Source organism: Gallus gallus, chromosome 4 (genome assembly GCF_016699485.2).
Source record: "Gallus gallus isolate bGalGal1 chromosome 4, bGalGal1.mat.broiler.GRCg7b, whole genome shotgun sequence".
NCBI lineage: Eukaryota > Metazoa > Chordata > Aves > Galliformes > Phasianidae > Gallus > Gallus gallus.
The window spans coordinates 53,847,039-53,862,246 of record NC_052535.1 but is presented as its reverse complement, the minus strand read 5'-3'; the positions used below and the strand labels follow the sequence as shown (position 1 = coordinate 53,862,246).

General features: G+C 37.0%; 1 long non-coding RNA gene across 8 annotated transcripts in view; it reads left to right on the top strand.

Moving 5' to 3' along the window:
* The window catches only part of LOC112532303, a 196,909-nt gene extending 188,027 nt beyond the window's left edge, over positions 1–8,882 (top strand). For all 8 annotated transcript variants that reach the window (XR_005859160.2, XR_006939063.1, XR_005859162.2 and 5 more), the window contains one exon: positions 7,839–8,882. This is a non-coding gene — a long non-coding RNA (uncharacterized LOC112532303). The remainder of the gene's footprint in view (positions 1–7,838) is intronic.
* The last annotated feature ends 6,326 nt before the right edge of the window (positions 8,883–15,208 follow it).

Genomic DNA, 15,208 nt, shown 5'->3' with positions numbered 1-15,208 from the left:
TTCTAGTATCAAAGTTTTATGTATGTACATAAATATGTATATAGACACAAATATACAAACACACTTTTAAAATAAATTGCTTTAACAAACTCTACCTCAAGAACTGCATGTACGCTGCTGTCCCTGACCTCAAGTCAACAAAGCATGTAAGCCATTGTTTACTTCCTGAATCAGCTGTAAGACAAATATGATTTTTTTTAAATCTCTGGAAGTGATTTCAATGGCATTTATGCAAAACCAGTAAGCCTACACATAAGTGACCTGCCAAATCAGGCCTTTGCTTAGTTAAAAGTAAAATCCCTACCTAATTCCTGCTCTCATTCTGAAGACAAGCTTTATAAAACGTTATGCTGACAGCTGATCAGTGGTGTTTTGGAGATTATGCGGCATTTAACAAGACATGTATTTTTTAAGCCAGCTTCACATCACTGAATATGAAAGAGAAAATAATGTCTGACTTCTGCAGCAAGGAAAGATGTTTTTCAATCTGAAAAATGAACGTTTACCTCATAACTAGTGTAGAATATGTGGAATTTTCTGAGGCATAGAGGGCACATATTGCACGGATCAGTTTTATTCAGAGATTGTATTTTCTGTGATATTTTCAGTAAATTGCCTCATCTTCCCACTACACACATATAAATCATACACATGCTTTCTTAATTATTGTAGGGAGTGGCATTATAAATCTCTCCCTTTCCCAAGATCTACAGCCTCATAAAATCAGTATAATGTACATCATCTCTCTTGCGTAGCTTCTGGCACGTCATTTTATTCTCCTTCCGGCACAATCGACTACTCTGTGGGATATTTGTAGTAACAGTCATCAGTCTCTCTAATGAAAGATGCCTGGAAAAAATATGGTAGTTTAACTACGAGATGTTATTTCATAATAATAAATCCTAAGGTTTTCCCAAAACATACAAGATACAATCTTCTTAACATTACTAAAGTTGACTATGCCATTTAAAACAATTGTATACTGAGCTAGTGATACTGAAAATAAGACTATTCCCAGAAAGTAAGTACAGATAGTTAACCTTAGGAAAACTCTGTCATCATAGACATCAAGAAAGAGAAAATTCATTGCTTCCCATTAGAACAGTGCCCATCACCTCTCGGAAGACGGAAAACAAAGCAACTTTGGACTTTCATGATTGTCCAGTTAACTGGAAGTGCTTTAGTGCAATATACCTTCCTGGTGAACCAAACACAGGCATAGAAGTTAATGGACCCAAATAAGGAACAGCATAGAGCAGGGCTTTGAAGGGGTGCTTTGTCACCATTCCAAAGACAGGCTACAGGAAGTGACATCAGGCAAAACACTTGCATTTGGACACCAAGAGAAGATAACAGTCCACACTGGAGATAACAAAACAGCACCAAGGGTCAACAGGACGGGCTGATAGACCTAATGCTTTGAGGAAGAGGTCCAGGTTCCTACCACTAATACTTCCAGAATTATGCAGTTATGAGACCCTAAACCAAAAGGCCTCCTTGTATGTAAATGGGTCTTACAAGAGCCTCTGCAAGACAACGTTTTAAATGTGATATTTCCTCTCAAATACCTCAGACACCATTCTTTCATCTACTCTCCCAGTGCTGCTGTCACTTTCACAGCTACAGAATATAGTGTATTTTAACAGAGCAATGATTCAAAGAGCAATATTAAAGACATTAAAATAAAGCCTTGCTGGTAAGCACATGCTAACAAAAGCCCACAAAGATCCGTGTGGAGTTTTCAGGGACTTACTGGCTTCTTTGACCATAATCTTTTATTTTTCATTAATCAGTGCAAGCTTCTTACCTTTACAGATGTCAAATAACAAAGATGAAAGACTTCAGTCTAACAGTGATTCCTTACTTCATACTGCTGGTTTCATAATTTTGCATTTACATTCCTACTTCTGAATTTCACCCACTCTTGCACACTGATTTGTTCACCTCCTCTGTAAAGCCATCCAGTGAGACTTACAGAGTTTGAAGCCTAAATTCCATTCTCTGTTCCCTGCAATTCCAGTTCTACAGTAAAAATAGAAAGTAATAAGTATTGCCTAATAAACCTAAGCTGTAAATCCATAGCACATAAACTTGCAATGCTAGGTGGTATACAAGCAAGCCTGTTGATTAAGTCATATTTAACATGGATATATGTGTAGTTGTCATTAACAAAATTCAGAAGTCTGGAAGCTAGCTTGCTTTCCTGTTCTTCTTTCTGGTTAACAGGTATTTTATTGATGTTTTGCTTTAACAGGGTAATTCCAGATGAGTTACCTTTAAGTTTCTGAGAGCTACTATTAGTTAAGCCTAAGTTTCTACCTGAAGAGCTACTGCTTTCATAGAGGTTTTCCCATTACGGAAATTATAGAGAAAAAAAAATCCATTTACATAAAATAGGCAAAACAGATAAATCCTGGGAATTAAGACAAACAGTGTAATATAAATTTGATTGCATTTTGCCAGAGATGTTGCCACATCAGAATTAGCCCAGACTGTGCAGAGTAATTGTGTCTTACACCAAGGAACAAAACCCCCTCTTTTGCGTAGTCGCTGACTTCTATAAGGTCAATTATAATGAAAGTTCTCACAGAGATAGTAAGGCATGAAAATATGCACAGCTCCAAAGTTTCTAAAACTCAGATCCAAGCCATGCTTTGGAAATACATAGCTAGTAAAAATTTGTTGTTTTGTTTTTAACAGCTCAGCTTTGATTTCCAAAGCATGTAAATGCATTTCTGAGCTGAAACCTTAAGTCCAACATGTGCCTTTTCAGGCACTGACATACTTCTAAAGAAAGGATCTCTCTGCCTCAGAGAAGGAGTGCAAAGATTCTTTAGAAAGCTACAGTTCAACATGGATGGTACCCAGAAACTATGTCCTAATTACAGAACTCTGCTGAGAAATGACAATTAAGGAAGTTATTTAAATTCCCTGCAACGTATTAATGGATATGTGCAAGAATTTACACATTTGCAATGACGCAAAAAGTCCTATTCTAGAATCCTCCCTTTTTATGTCCTGCTTTTACCATAGATGCATTTATATTTCTATATATATTACCTGGTATATTTGCTTTATCACACAAATCACCCTGCTAAATACTGATGCTGTAGAAATTGAGATAATAGGAAACTCATTTTTCCAAACTTCTCCACGATAAATACGACACTTAGTAAAATGATTCCTCTGCCTGACTTGGAATTTTATGCTCCCTCTATGCATGACATATTCCACACCTATGAAGTCAATCAAATGCCAATGTTATTTTTCTTTTATTACCCAGGGCTGGTAGAGCAGCTTCAGTAAAAATAATTCATACCAACTGTTGCCAGTTAATGGAAATTCAAAGTCTTCAGACAGTGTATTTTATTCCTAGTGCTTGAATTCTCGGGGAAACAGTGAAGTATAATTGATACCATATGCTTTTTATTGTTTTCCGCATGAAAGAATCATGATATTGAGTGGATCACTGAATTATGCTGTGGCACTGTGCCACATCATCAAACAGCAAGGTCACAAGCAATGAAGGTGCAGTACTCACAATGGGACTAGCATGTGTCATATCTTTGAACTGGAGGTTTATTTCAGTTTGTCTGAGTAAAGCCAGAGTAGGAAAAAAAAACCCAAACCAAAAACATAATTTCAAATACTACTTTACATTAGAGCTAGGTCAGTTGCTTTGGCCACTTCAGAAACATTAATAACTAGGGCATATAAAAACAACTGCACCTACCGTGCAGGAATTTCAGGAATATTGCTGACACAGAGAAACAGACTCTTCCTCCATACTTGTTCCTGCTATTATGATCACTAATTGCTTTGAACATTAATTTCTCTGCTTTATACTTCTGCTTCACAAAATCACAACTAAAGGAATATTTTTAGAAAATCTAAAAAATTTTTAGCTTCGGAAAAACATTTTTAATTTTGCTTCCAAGCCTAGATCAGATTCAGTACTGGAAGCTTTAATCATTCTTTGACTCATCCTCAGATGCACCTCAACTTCTGTATAATTTCAAGCCGAAAACTTGCTGGAAGCAAAGCATCTTTGTGACATACGTCTCACAGTATGGAGAAATTAGGTTCATATCAAAGAATTACAATTCCAGAACCAAGTGAGAGCCAAAACGCTCCCGTTTTTCAACCACATAATACTGTTTTATTCCCAAAATCAAAATCCTTTCTGATAGCATATAAATTAAAAGTGCGTCATAAAAAATACAAGGTCATTTTTGCCAGATCTAAGTATTACTGCATTCTTCTATAGTAAAACTCTAACAAAGAGTTTTTTTCAGCAGATAAAACACAAAAATTTTGTTCTGCCTAAAACACTATACATAGATGGCTAATTAAGAGTTTTAATTACTTTATTTTAATGGAATTGTTTTACACCATGCTGCTCATGAAAGCCCAGCAGAATACAATACAAAAAATGCAGACCACAGAATTTCAAAAAAATTAAAAACAACCCAACAGAATCTGAACCCTTTCATTACATGAAATTTCTTAATATTTGCCACTAATTATAAAGTCATTGAAGTGCATCTAGTTTGGCTAGAGCTTTACATATATGAGATAAATGTTTTGTTCTCGGAAATCTTGCTTCTCCTGCTTCTCATGACAGACAAGGAGCAGAACTACACCGGGAACAATCAGGCTTCAGGAATGTGTCTGGAGTTATAATATAGCTGTACTGCTTATACAAACATTGCACATGCATTTCTAATCATCATAGCAATTTTTCTTTTTAATTTGATTTATAAATCTGCTTCTTTTTCTACCAGAATTACTAACAGAGGCTAAATAATTAAAACTTTCATTTAACAGTTCACAATGCAAATGTTACCAACTACAGTGCAATTGGCATTTTTGTATCCAATAGCAGGACTATTTGAAGAGAAACAGGAAACAAGGCAGATTTTCTATTTCCATACTTCTCAGGCAGGAAATTTATTTTTTTGCTTTCTGGAAGGGTTTCGGTTGTAAAGATTTTTAGAGGAACACAATGGTGGTATGATCTAACTTGATGGTTTTAAAGAGAGGAAACACTAAATTTATAGCAGGGACTATATTATAATCCAATACCTTGGCCTTTGTTAGAGATAGAACAACTATTGCCCTGGGGTTTTAATGTCTTTTTGGATGATCTTTACAATCTTTGCCACTGTGGCTCTTCCAGGTCACAGATACATTTCTTCAAAAAGTAACCTAAAATTCTGCACAGGTACAGTGGAGGGAGACTCTAATTAGTCCTTTCTTCACACAATATAATAAATGGCAGTCTTGCTATTTTAATGTTCTCCCTACTTTTTCTCTCTGCTAACACGCTGTTCTTAATAAATCAGTTAGCAATATTTAAAGATTAATTTGTATCAGATCATTACCAAAACCTTTAATGGCAGGATTTGCCATAAAAATGCAGCCCTTTATCTGCTGTTTAGATCAGAAGTAGAAAGTGTGAATGATGAGACAAAAAATAATCCTAGCTGCTGTTCATCCTACATTTTTAGATTACATGAACTGACCTTGAAAATTGAGCCATGTTTTGATCAATGACCAGCTGCATCCGCCTCAGGATAACATCAATTATTTGCCCAGGCCTGGCAGTCCACACTGAAGCGGTGTGAATTATTTTTGCTCCATCTTGAACCAACTCTGGCACATCCTGAGTTGCCTGCTTGAAATGTTCTTCACGCACGGGCACAGGATATTTGCACAGCTGTGAATTTGGCATCCCTTCTTCCCTACCTAAAGACACATCCTACCATTTGACCTCTGGAGGGAAAAGCAGGAGGACAGGACATGAGGTTAATTTCTGAAAACATTTAAGAGCGGTGTTGGGATTTGCTAGCAGAAAGGAGATAGCTACAGGAAAGAACAAGGAACCCAGCATTTTCCATAACAAATGGGAACTTACACACCCTAGAAATGTTGCCTTTTCCATTTACAGGATGCTCAATGGAAGAATACTTATTTTCTTCTTGAAGATATAGAAAAATATCTGAAAATTCTTTTTCTGATGAGAGAATCTGTGAGATTTATCCCTTTACCATCTCCATTGAGCAGTATTAGCTGCAAAACAAGGTAGAAAAATACTAACCCCTTAGAAGGATTTATACGTATGATGTGCAAATCAAATGTTTATGTACTAAATATGTACATACACAAATATCTATCTTAATATGTTTTTACACTCAGAGGATATTGCATATTTGCCTATGTATTTTCTGGAATTGGTTATGAATGCAGGATTACCCTGGCAGCTTCTTCCCACCCCCAGTATTTACACATTCCTGGGTATTTGCCTAAGAGGATTTGGATGTTCTCAAAGACAGGGAATGCCTAGGTCATTCTCAGCAAATGGAAATAAGATGCATTTTTTGCTGGAAATTGATACATGGGAAAGAAAAGGACTGAGGAGGAACCTGAAGAATTAAACCTCTGTAAGTTCAACTCCCCGCTGCAAATTCAGTGGAAGTTTTGATTTGTGTGTCTTGACCTCATTCTCCAATAATTTGCATGTATGTTAAACAGATACTAACTTCACCCTCTAAAAAAACTTACTGCAAATGAGCTTCTGTTTAAATGCTGTTAGATACACAATAGCAAAAAAAGTCACGACACCAACAAGTAATTGGAGCTGATTACTACAGCCATGAAATGCTTTTGCCAGCAGCAAATGCATAAATATTCTTGCTGTTGTGCCCTAGCATATCTTATGCAAAATGCCTGCCTTAAATATTTATTTAGACATGTGCAATGAGAAATGAAGCTATGGATTCTGTCAAATCCCCCGAGGGGAATCTGGTAGAGCCAACACATCAGGGTTCTCTTTTGATGCTGTGTTCTGTAATACTCTTTGTATGCATTGCCCAGCTCTACATATATAAGATTAGAAGCAAAACAGATCAACTCTGCAGCAGATGCTATGTGACTTGAGAGGTGGCAGTGTGTTCCTTACTGCACTATCATTCCACATTTCCTAATCCTTGAAAATTTTATTGGGGGGGAGGCATTAGCAGCAAAGATATGTAATGATGATGAAGCATCATTTTTAGAGTGCATTCCACTTCTTCAGCTGTATTTTGGGGACTTACTATAAGTGCCTATGCTCAGTGTACTTTGAAGCCATAGGGATACTCTTTATTCCTGTACATCAGCATATACCCCTCTCACACATATCCTGCAGAGTATATTCCTACTTGCAACACAGAACCCATCTGGAAATGTTTCCATTGACTCCCTGTTTCTTTTTTAGATCTTTATATTAAACAGAATCACCAAAACAAAAAAAAAGACGAGGAACTTTCAACAAATTATGCACAAGTTGTTCATTGTCAGAGTTGCATGGCTTGTGCAAACTCAGTTAAATGGTTTAATGAACAATATTTTTACTGGATACGTAAAGACTCTGATTTTTATTCATTCCTAAGCAAAAGGCTTTTGGTGAAATATTGAAACTACTCCATCAGTTCTGTGAAAAGGGCTACATGGTTTCACTAGTCAGTACCATTAGTTCTATAGTCTCCGTAAGCATGTAAATTTGTTCAGGGTCAAAGAACACAAAAATCACCTTTCCCCACTGTTGGTCGCTACATCACTACATCACAGGTCACAATTTGCCTCATCCCAAAGATGCTCTATGCCCCCAATACATGACAAGTTATGAGTAGCTTAGATCTAAGATACGAATTATTTAAGTATTTAAGCATTAGTAGGGATTCTCACAGTGGATTGATATAATATTGAGTGAACTTTCTGCCCTTTTTTAAGAGGTGTGTTTTTCCTTGCTGGACTCTGCTTTAGTATTTAATTCACTTTAATGCAATTAATCCTAGGGAAGAAACAGCTCCGGTGAACATGGAGGAACCATTCCGAGAGACTGCAGCCACTGATAACAGACAGAGCTGTCACCACAAGAAGAAGATTTAAATCCCGGACAGGACTCTGGGGACTCCCAGAGCAACGCAAGAAGGAGATCACTGATAAAATAGGATCCTCCAATTCTAGCTTAGCCACATTATGGTGAAAATAATCTTGACAGCTTTTGCATTAAACAGCTTATTAAACCTCAGGAAGGACCTACAGCTGAGGCTGTTTTGCTAGGGGTGATCAAATGTAGATTTGGAATTCCTCTTTTTTATTTCCTGACAGAGGTAGAACATTATTACTTCCACAAAGCCTAGTGAAAAAGGATTTGGGTGCCAGAGCAGGTCATGTCCACTTCTGTATGCAGAAAACCAGCCTGGGACTTGGGAACAGCATCCTCTGACAGGGACTCCACAACCTTCCCCAGGAACTCTGCTTATGCAGAAAATGTAGACTGGATATCAAAAGTAATTCAAAAGCCCACAGCTCTCCTTGAAACTAGGCTGGATTAGAATACTACACTAGAATACCAATGGGAAAGATGAAATTTAATTTTGGCATTCAGAATCAAACTCTGCAGCAGTAACAATTTTTTTGGCTCTCCTCTAGCTTAGTAGCACTGACTCCACAATTGCATTTTTCACTACTGAAAAATAGCAATTATCCCTCCTTTTATTCACATTTGCCGCAGCACATTTTAGTCAAGTGCAGAAACTTTTTCTCTGGTAAATGTGACAGAGCAAATATGAAATTCAACCATCAATTCTTCCTCCCTTCAAAGGAAGTAGAAAAAAAATAATTTCCTGAAAGAGCAACATCTGTAAGCCCCAAACTCTTCCCCTCTTCATTTTTGTACCAAGAAATCTACTCACAAAGAGTAATAAATATGCCATTATTAACAAAATAATATGAAAGAAACAGCTGAAATGCATGTTGTTATACGTGTGGAAAGGACAGAGAACAAAGACAGAAGCTAGAAATGCAATATCACATTAAAGAGAAACTATCACTAACTAGAGGCCCATTTTTCTTTCTTTTTTGGGGGGGAGGGGGGGGTTGGGGGGGTCTGGAGTTTTTGGTCATGTTTATAAAACCACAATACAAAATAATGCTGATACTAGTAGGAGAAATACTTCAATATTGGCCCTGCCCAAGACAATTCAATAACTCATCTAACTACACAAATCTCAAAATAGATAAAACAGGAATCATATCAAATCTGGGATTTCCAGCAAATAGCTTTCCTAGCTGTAAATTACAAAAGGTAGCAAAAACTCATGGCTGTCAGATTGCACTAACAGAATTCTGAGAATATAGAAAAAGGTCAAGCAGGTTTCAAAAAACAGGTGTTAAAAGTTATGTTTGAGGAATAATATATTTAACACCTGAGGCCTAATTATCTGAATATTCTTCAACTGTTCTACCAAAGTTTGCCAGAAAAGTATGTGATAGCATTGAATGGCCCTTACAACATCTTGTAGTCAAATGACATAATCCAAAAGGCTTGCAATACCATACAGAGAGCGCTAATGTGATAGGTAGACAAAAATCTTGTCCCTTTCAGCAAAAACCTTGAACACTTCAAGGATGTTTATATCCTTTCCTTTCAACCTCCCCTTGCAGAAACACACTATCTATTCTTAATATATCCATATTACCTTTTATGCTACAGAAAAAATATTGCAAGCATGCCCTTCAGGAAATCAGAATAGCTACAATCAAGGTCACAGCTAATATGAAGTGACTGAGAAGAAACATAAGACCCATTTTCAGATCTCTTCCATACTTTACTCTTCCCAGTTCACCTAGGTGGACTCTCCAGCAACATCCTTTATTCATGTATTGTATAAGTTACATTAATGTTTGTCTACCATGTACCACAATATCTAATGGTGAATAAATTGTAATGAGATGGAAATGATAACAACTAGGATAATGACAAGGGAATGTTGAACTTAAGAATACCTGTAGACAACAAGCCAAAGACTAGCTGTCATCTGCATGCAAGCACCTGAGTTCTCAGCATTTACTCTACACTCAGCTTCCATATTATGAAATTATGAATGATGAGATTTTCAAAATGAGTGATTGCAATTATTCAGTCTCAACTTCTACTACACCCAAAAGAGCCTTTCTACTGTCTTTAACTGGAACATACATCAGCCAATGAAGCACTTTTGAAAATCCCCTTCCTGGAGGCAGGAGGGAAGAACAACCCACTTTAGAGACATTAAGAAATACCAAAAACCTGTAAGCTGTTTTGTCCCCAGCTCTTTTCAAAATTAACACTCCCAATCCCAGCAAACATGACTGACAGACAGACCTCTGTCCCCACACAGAGATGATCACGGAAGTGAGGGTTGCATTTCTAGATAATCCTTCTGCACTCTCCACAAAGTCTGCATAAGGCAAGGTAGAGAACAGTTCTTCAAGCAGTATATTCTGTCTTAAAACATTCAAGTTTTCGTTTCCGTTTCATTACTAACTCCCAGATCACTATGGAAAAAAGACACAAGCATCCAGTTTCTAGATGATCTGGCATGATAATCATGTAAGGCTATGATAGGAGGACAGACATTCCTTCTATTCCTTGTTATTCTGCTGTCATGGTTTGTTTGTTTTTTTTTTTTTCCTGGCAGAAAGAAAGATTTGTAAACAATGCAAATCATGCTTCAAGCAGCACATTATCCCTTGTAATGCAAGGTTTCCTAAATGGGAATATTTCACAACAGAGCACAGGAATCACAACTCAGCTGTTGCTGGTATGACACTGTTCAGAAAATGTTTCTTTCCCCTCTGATATGGTGCATGTGTGAAATTAAATTAATCAAGTCTTGAGTGGAAATTCTGCCCACAGAAAGTGCTTATGTGGCACAAAAGAATAAATAAATAAATAAATAAACCCTGTCAAAAAATGACATCAGAATACTTTCAACCTTTACACAAGTTGCAGCATTTCACTGTGGGTCAGATGTGGTTGTGTAAATGCAGGAGTCCAGTGGCATGTGAGGATGTCCCCAGGCCGACATTGGCAGACCAAAGAGAAAGGACCTCCCGATGCCCAAGGGGGTATTCTGCCTCAAGAGCACAATACAGCTACACTTCGGCAACTGCATCCCACCACAGTGCGTGTAGTGTGTGTCTCACCAGCATTTGTGTGCATGTTTGAATCTGTTAAAATAAATTCCGTTGCTTTTTTTTTTTTTTTCCCCCTGGATGGAAGCAATTTGAAAGCAAGGGAGCAAAAAGCACTAGTGAGGCACCGAGAGACCAGGAATGTTATAAAGAGTTGAAGTAGGAAAATAAACAGAGAGAAAGCAAGCATCAGAGGAAGATCACAGAAGTTGGACTGAAGTGTAGAGTCCCAAGGTACCCAGACACGTATCCTGAGGCAGGACAGCCTACCTGCAATGCTCTGTTGCAGCTATCCATTCTTGCAATTGTGTTTCACATTTGCCTTCACTTTCCATCTCACCTCACAAAGTGGAACAGCATCTGAGTGCTGCACAGTGGTAACAGGTGGCGATAATCCCACGGATTTCCTTGAAGATATTATGGGAAATGAAGTTTTCACTGCCTGGCCCATGCTCCTAATGAAAGAATATGAACAAGAGCACAGGGGACAGCTGGGATGCAAGTATATGCTTCTGATTAGAGGGGGAATACTGCACACTCTGCATGAAGGCTTCAGAATGAAAAATATCCTATGCCAGTGTCTGCATCTTGCCCAACGTCTCAATTTTACTGGTTCCTTAGCCAACTCATTTCAGTGGGCCTCCTAAGCAGGGGGTGTATTTATGGACATCACAGAAAACTTGTCAGGTCTTGCCCAGCACCAAAAAGCTCAACTTAGTTATTCAGGTGAGAGAGAGTTCTTACAAAGCTCAAAGTCCTTTTAGGTGTTCTTCATAATTTAAAACTATGCTCCTGAGTATCAAAAATCACAGACAAAACCTGTTATATCAAAATTGAATTTTTAGCTAGACAGAAAATATTCCTCTTCAGATAACACAAATTTGAGACATATCCTAAACGAGATATTGCTGTCACTAATAGCCAGTACTTAAAAAGAAAACAGAAATAGAATGGTTATGATGATTTTTCTCCTGAGCAATATGACTAATAGCTAGTAAGTCCTGGTAGTTGATATTACCACTTTTTCTGTCCTCTTCTCATTGATCTTTAACTCACTAAACATGGGTAATTTTATAACAGACATATGATCATTTTAATCATTTATGCAATATTAAATACAGTTCGATGCCTTAAAAAAAGAGTGTGATCTCTAGAACTTTGTCTTATTACTATTACTGTAATGCTGTTCCAATAAAAAAGCATTGACAACAAGTAAGATTGAGTTCCACTGTGTCACGGGATTATATCTGAAAGAATTACAAAATGATTTGTGACTGAAGCTACCATTAGCTTAGCTCCTAAAAGCATTTTAGTTGTTCGGCTATAATTCCCTGAAGATCTTAGCATATTTGACCAGTACCTTTTTTCTTTCTTGTTCCACAATATATACAAAAAAATTGTTTTATAAAAATACACTTTTTTTTTTTAAACTGATATTTAATGCATGGGTTTCACTAAATGGTATCACCAGATCCATAAATGTAATGCATTTAATCATGAAGGTAAATAAATAAACAAGCAAAATACCCCTATTTGCAACTGTCCCATTGATGTTAATCCTCCCTAAGTCCAAACCTCATGCTACAAGTTATGAGGTCAGAGTGGTTGCAACACAATGCATAATTTCTATATGATGCTACAGTCTGAAAAAATAGAGACATTACCAGCTCTGTGTCCTTGTCTTTAATGCATTTCATCCAGACCTTTGATGTGGATACAGAATGCACGTCACTTGGTTTCATTTCAACGTTCCAGTTTACTTTGTTTCTAGCTTCACATATAACATATGTTCAGTTTTTCAAGGTTTTCTGCATATTACATCACTTTCACAAGTGACCTCATGAACTTGCACCACTAATTCAAAAGGATTAGTGACATTCGCTTGATATTTCTTTGAACTTACTTCTACTAAGGGATGGACTGTTGAACAGAAGTTCATCCTCCTGAAAAAATAACAGAAAATAGGCTTTGGTATCTGTTAAAAACATGTGCATCAGCAGGCAATCTCCTGGTACAACAGGGAATTACTTGTGATAACAGAAAAAAACTTTGATCAAACTCTCAGACTCTGTAGAAATACATTCACCCCCGTTGTCTTATTTAGTTCCAGTGGCTCAGCTACTTCAGCTTCAATTACTGCAGCCCGAATTTGATAGAACACAGAATAAAGTAGCTAAGTAAATTGTCCAGAATTCTAGAGTATATGTGATTCCAAAGCATTCCCAACTGAACTTGAGGATATAAGACATACAGTAGTTGACTGTTCTCAAATGATATTTTGCACTGAAAATACCTTTGTTTGCTTTTGGACTTTTGGAAAAAAACATCTTTTAATCAGGAGAAAAAAATAAACCATGCAACCATTTTTTATTTTTCTATTTCTAAGCTGTCCCAGTGTGGCAAACATTTAGGTTTTTCTTTTCGTATTCCGATTAGCAAATGGAGAAACACAAGGATGAACAAAGGAGTAGACAAAAAACAAATAAAAGGGAGTGAGTGCAGTGCAAAAACAATGCAAGTTTTTTAACTGAAAATTGTCTCTATCCTGTCTGGGTGTTAAGACACTGTCTAGGCTGTAGTCTCACGAGTCATCGTTCATAAACAGACTCAGGGCTCATTTCTTTCCTATTCTGGGCTTCAGAGCCTTGAATTATAAATCCAGCTTTTCCAAGGAGAAAGACAGCCACTCAAAATAGGATCCACAAAAATCATCTTTTGAGGATGCTGACAAATCTGCCCCCCTCCCACCCCAGAGAGACACATCCCAGGTTGTAGCAAACTCTGCCACAGTAGGCCATTGCTCTGCAAAAAAAGAAAACAGGAGGAAAAAATGTCAAGTTTCCCAAATTCAGTCTGTGAGTTCCATTTACTGAATCAGTGCCCCAGAGGAACAGAAGTGAACTCCTTGTACCTGTTCTAAGTGGCAGCCACTGCTGTGATTAACATAGAGCTTTTTTTTTTCTATTAGTTACATTGCAAGGAAATGAGCATGCAAGTGATGTAGGAAGTTACAAGCCAAACACATGTACCCCACAGATTTGAAGCAAGCGACAAAAGATCAGTCCTGTCGAGCAATGTGCCTTCTGCAATGAAAGAGTTGCAACACTCTGCTTACCTCTGGAATGGTATTACTAACAACTAGCACCATTCCAGGCTTAGGAAGGAATTAAACAGGACTTCAGTACATCACTAGAGCATTACATTAAATCTAATATGGTTCCTTTTTATATTCAAATGAAGAGCCACCCATACATGTGCAATTAAAAATATCCATGTTTTTCTGCCTTTACTAATCTTTCTTATTTAATAGTTTTTGTGCACTAGGTATATGTAGGTTATACATTCTGCAAACAGGCAATCAAATAATCTACAAGATACAAATAATTTTTGCTACGCACATGTTCAATTATGACTTGTCCAGATTCATATAACCACACTTGAGCAAGAAATAACATTAGAACTTGCTTCTTCAAAACCTGAGTATGAACACGTTATGACTGAGGTGGTGGTGTAAGTTCTGATGAGTCTTTTAAAAAAATAATAATAAAATTAAATCAACAACAACAAACACCCTCAAGACATTAATTTTATATAAAGAAAAAGTATTCTTTCACTGTTAACAAAATTAACAAAAAGTTCATTCTGCATTATTCGACAAGAATTTCACCTCAGATTGCACTGGAAATATCAATGAATTCAGAAATAGCTACTTGTGGAAGGATCTTTCTTTTCAAGTTTAAGTGTTGATACGTCAGCACATGGGTGCAGAAGGGGAAAAAAAATGAAGACATTTATTTATTGGCATACTTGAAAAATATTTAACTTAGAGATCTTCTCTGCTACATTACAGCAGAAGAAATGGCAGACGAGTCTTTGGCCTGAGTGAGGTCAGATCATTACAAATGTTTCTTAGTTGCTGTGTCTGATTTCCCGCGAGATGGGATAAAGCCCACTTTTATTCTTATGTGTGTGCAGTACACAATAGGGAAGGTCCTCTACGTTCGACTGAAAGATAGAGGACAAACAAGAAAGTAGAAGGCAAACAGTTTCACCTCAACAAATCTCTAAATAAAATATTTTCCCTTCCATCTCTTTGAAGAAGCATGCGTCTTTCATCTACGTGCTGCATTCTACAAAATATTATATAGAGAATTAAAGGTAGCAGTGCATGTGTCAGTTAAAATTAAGTGTCATGTCAATTCAA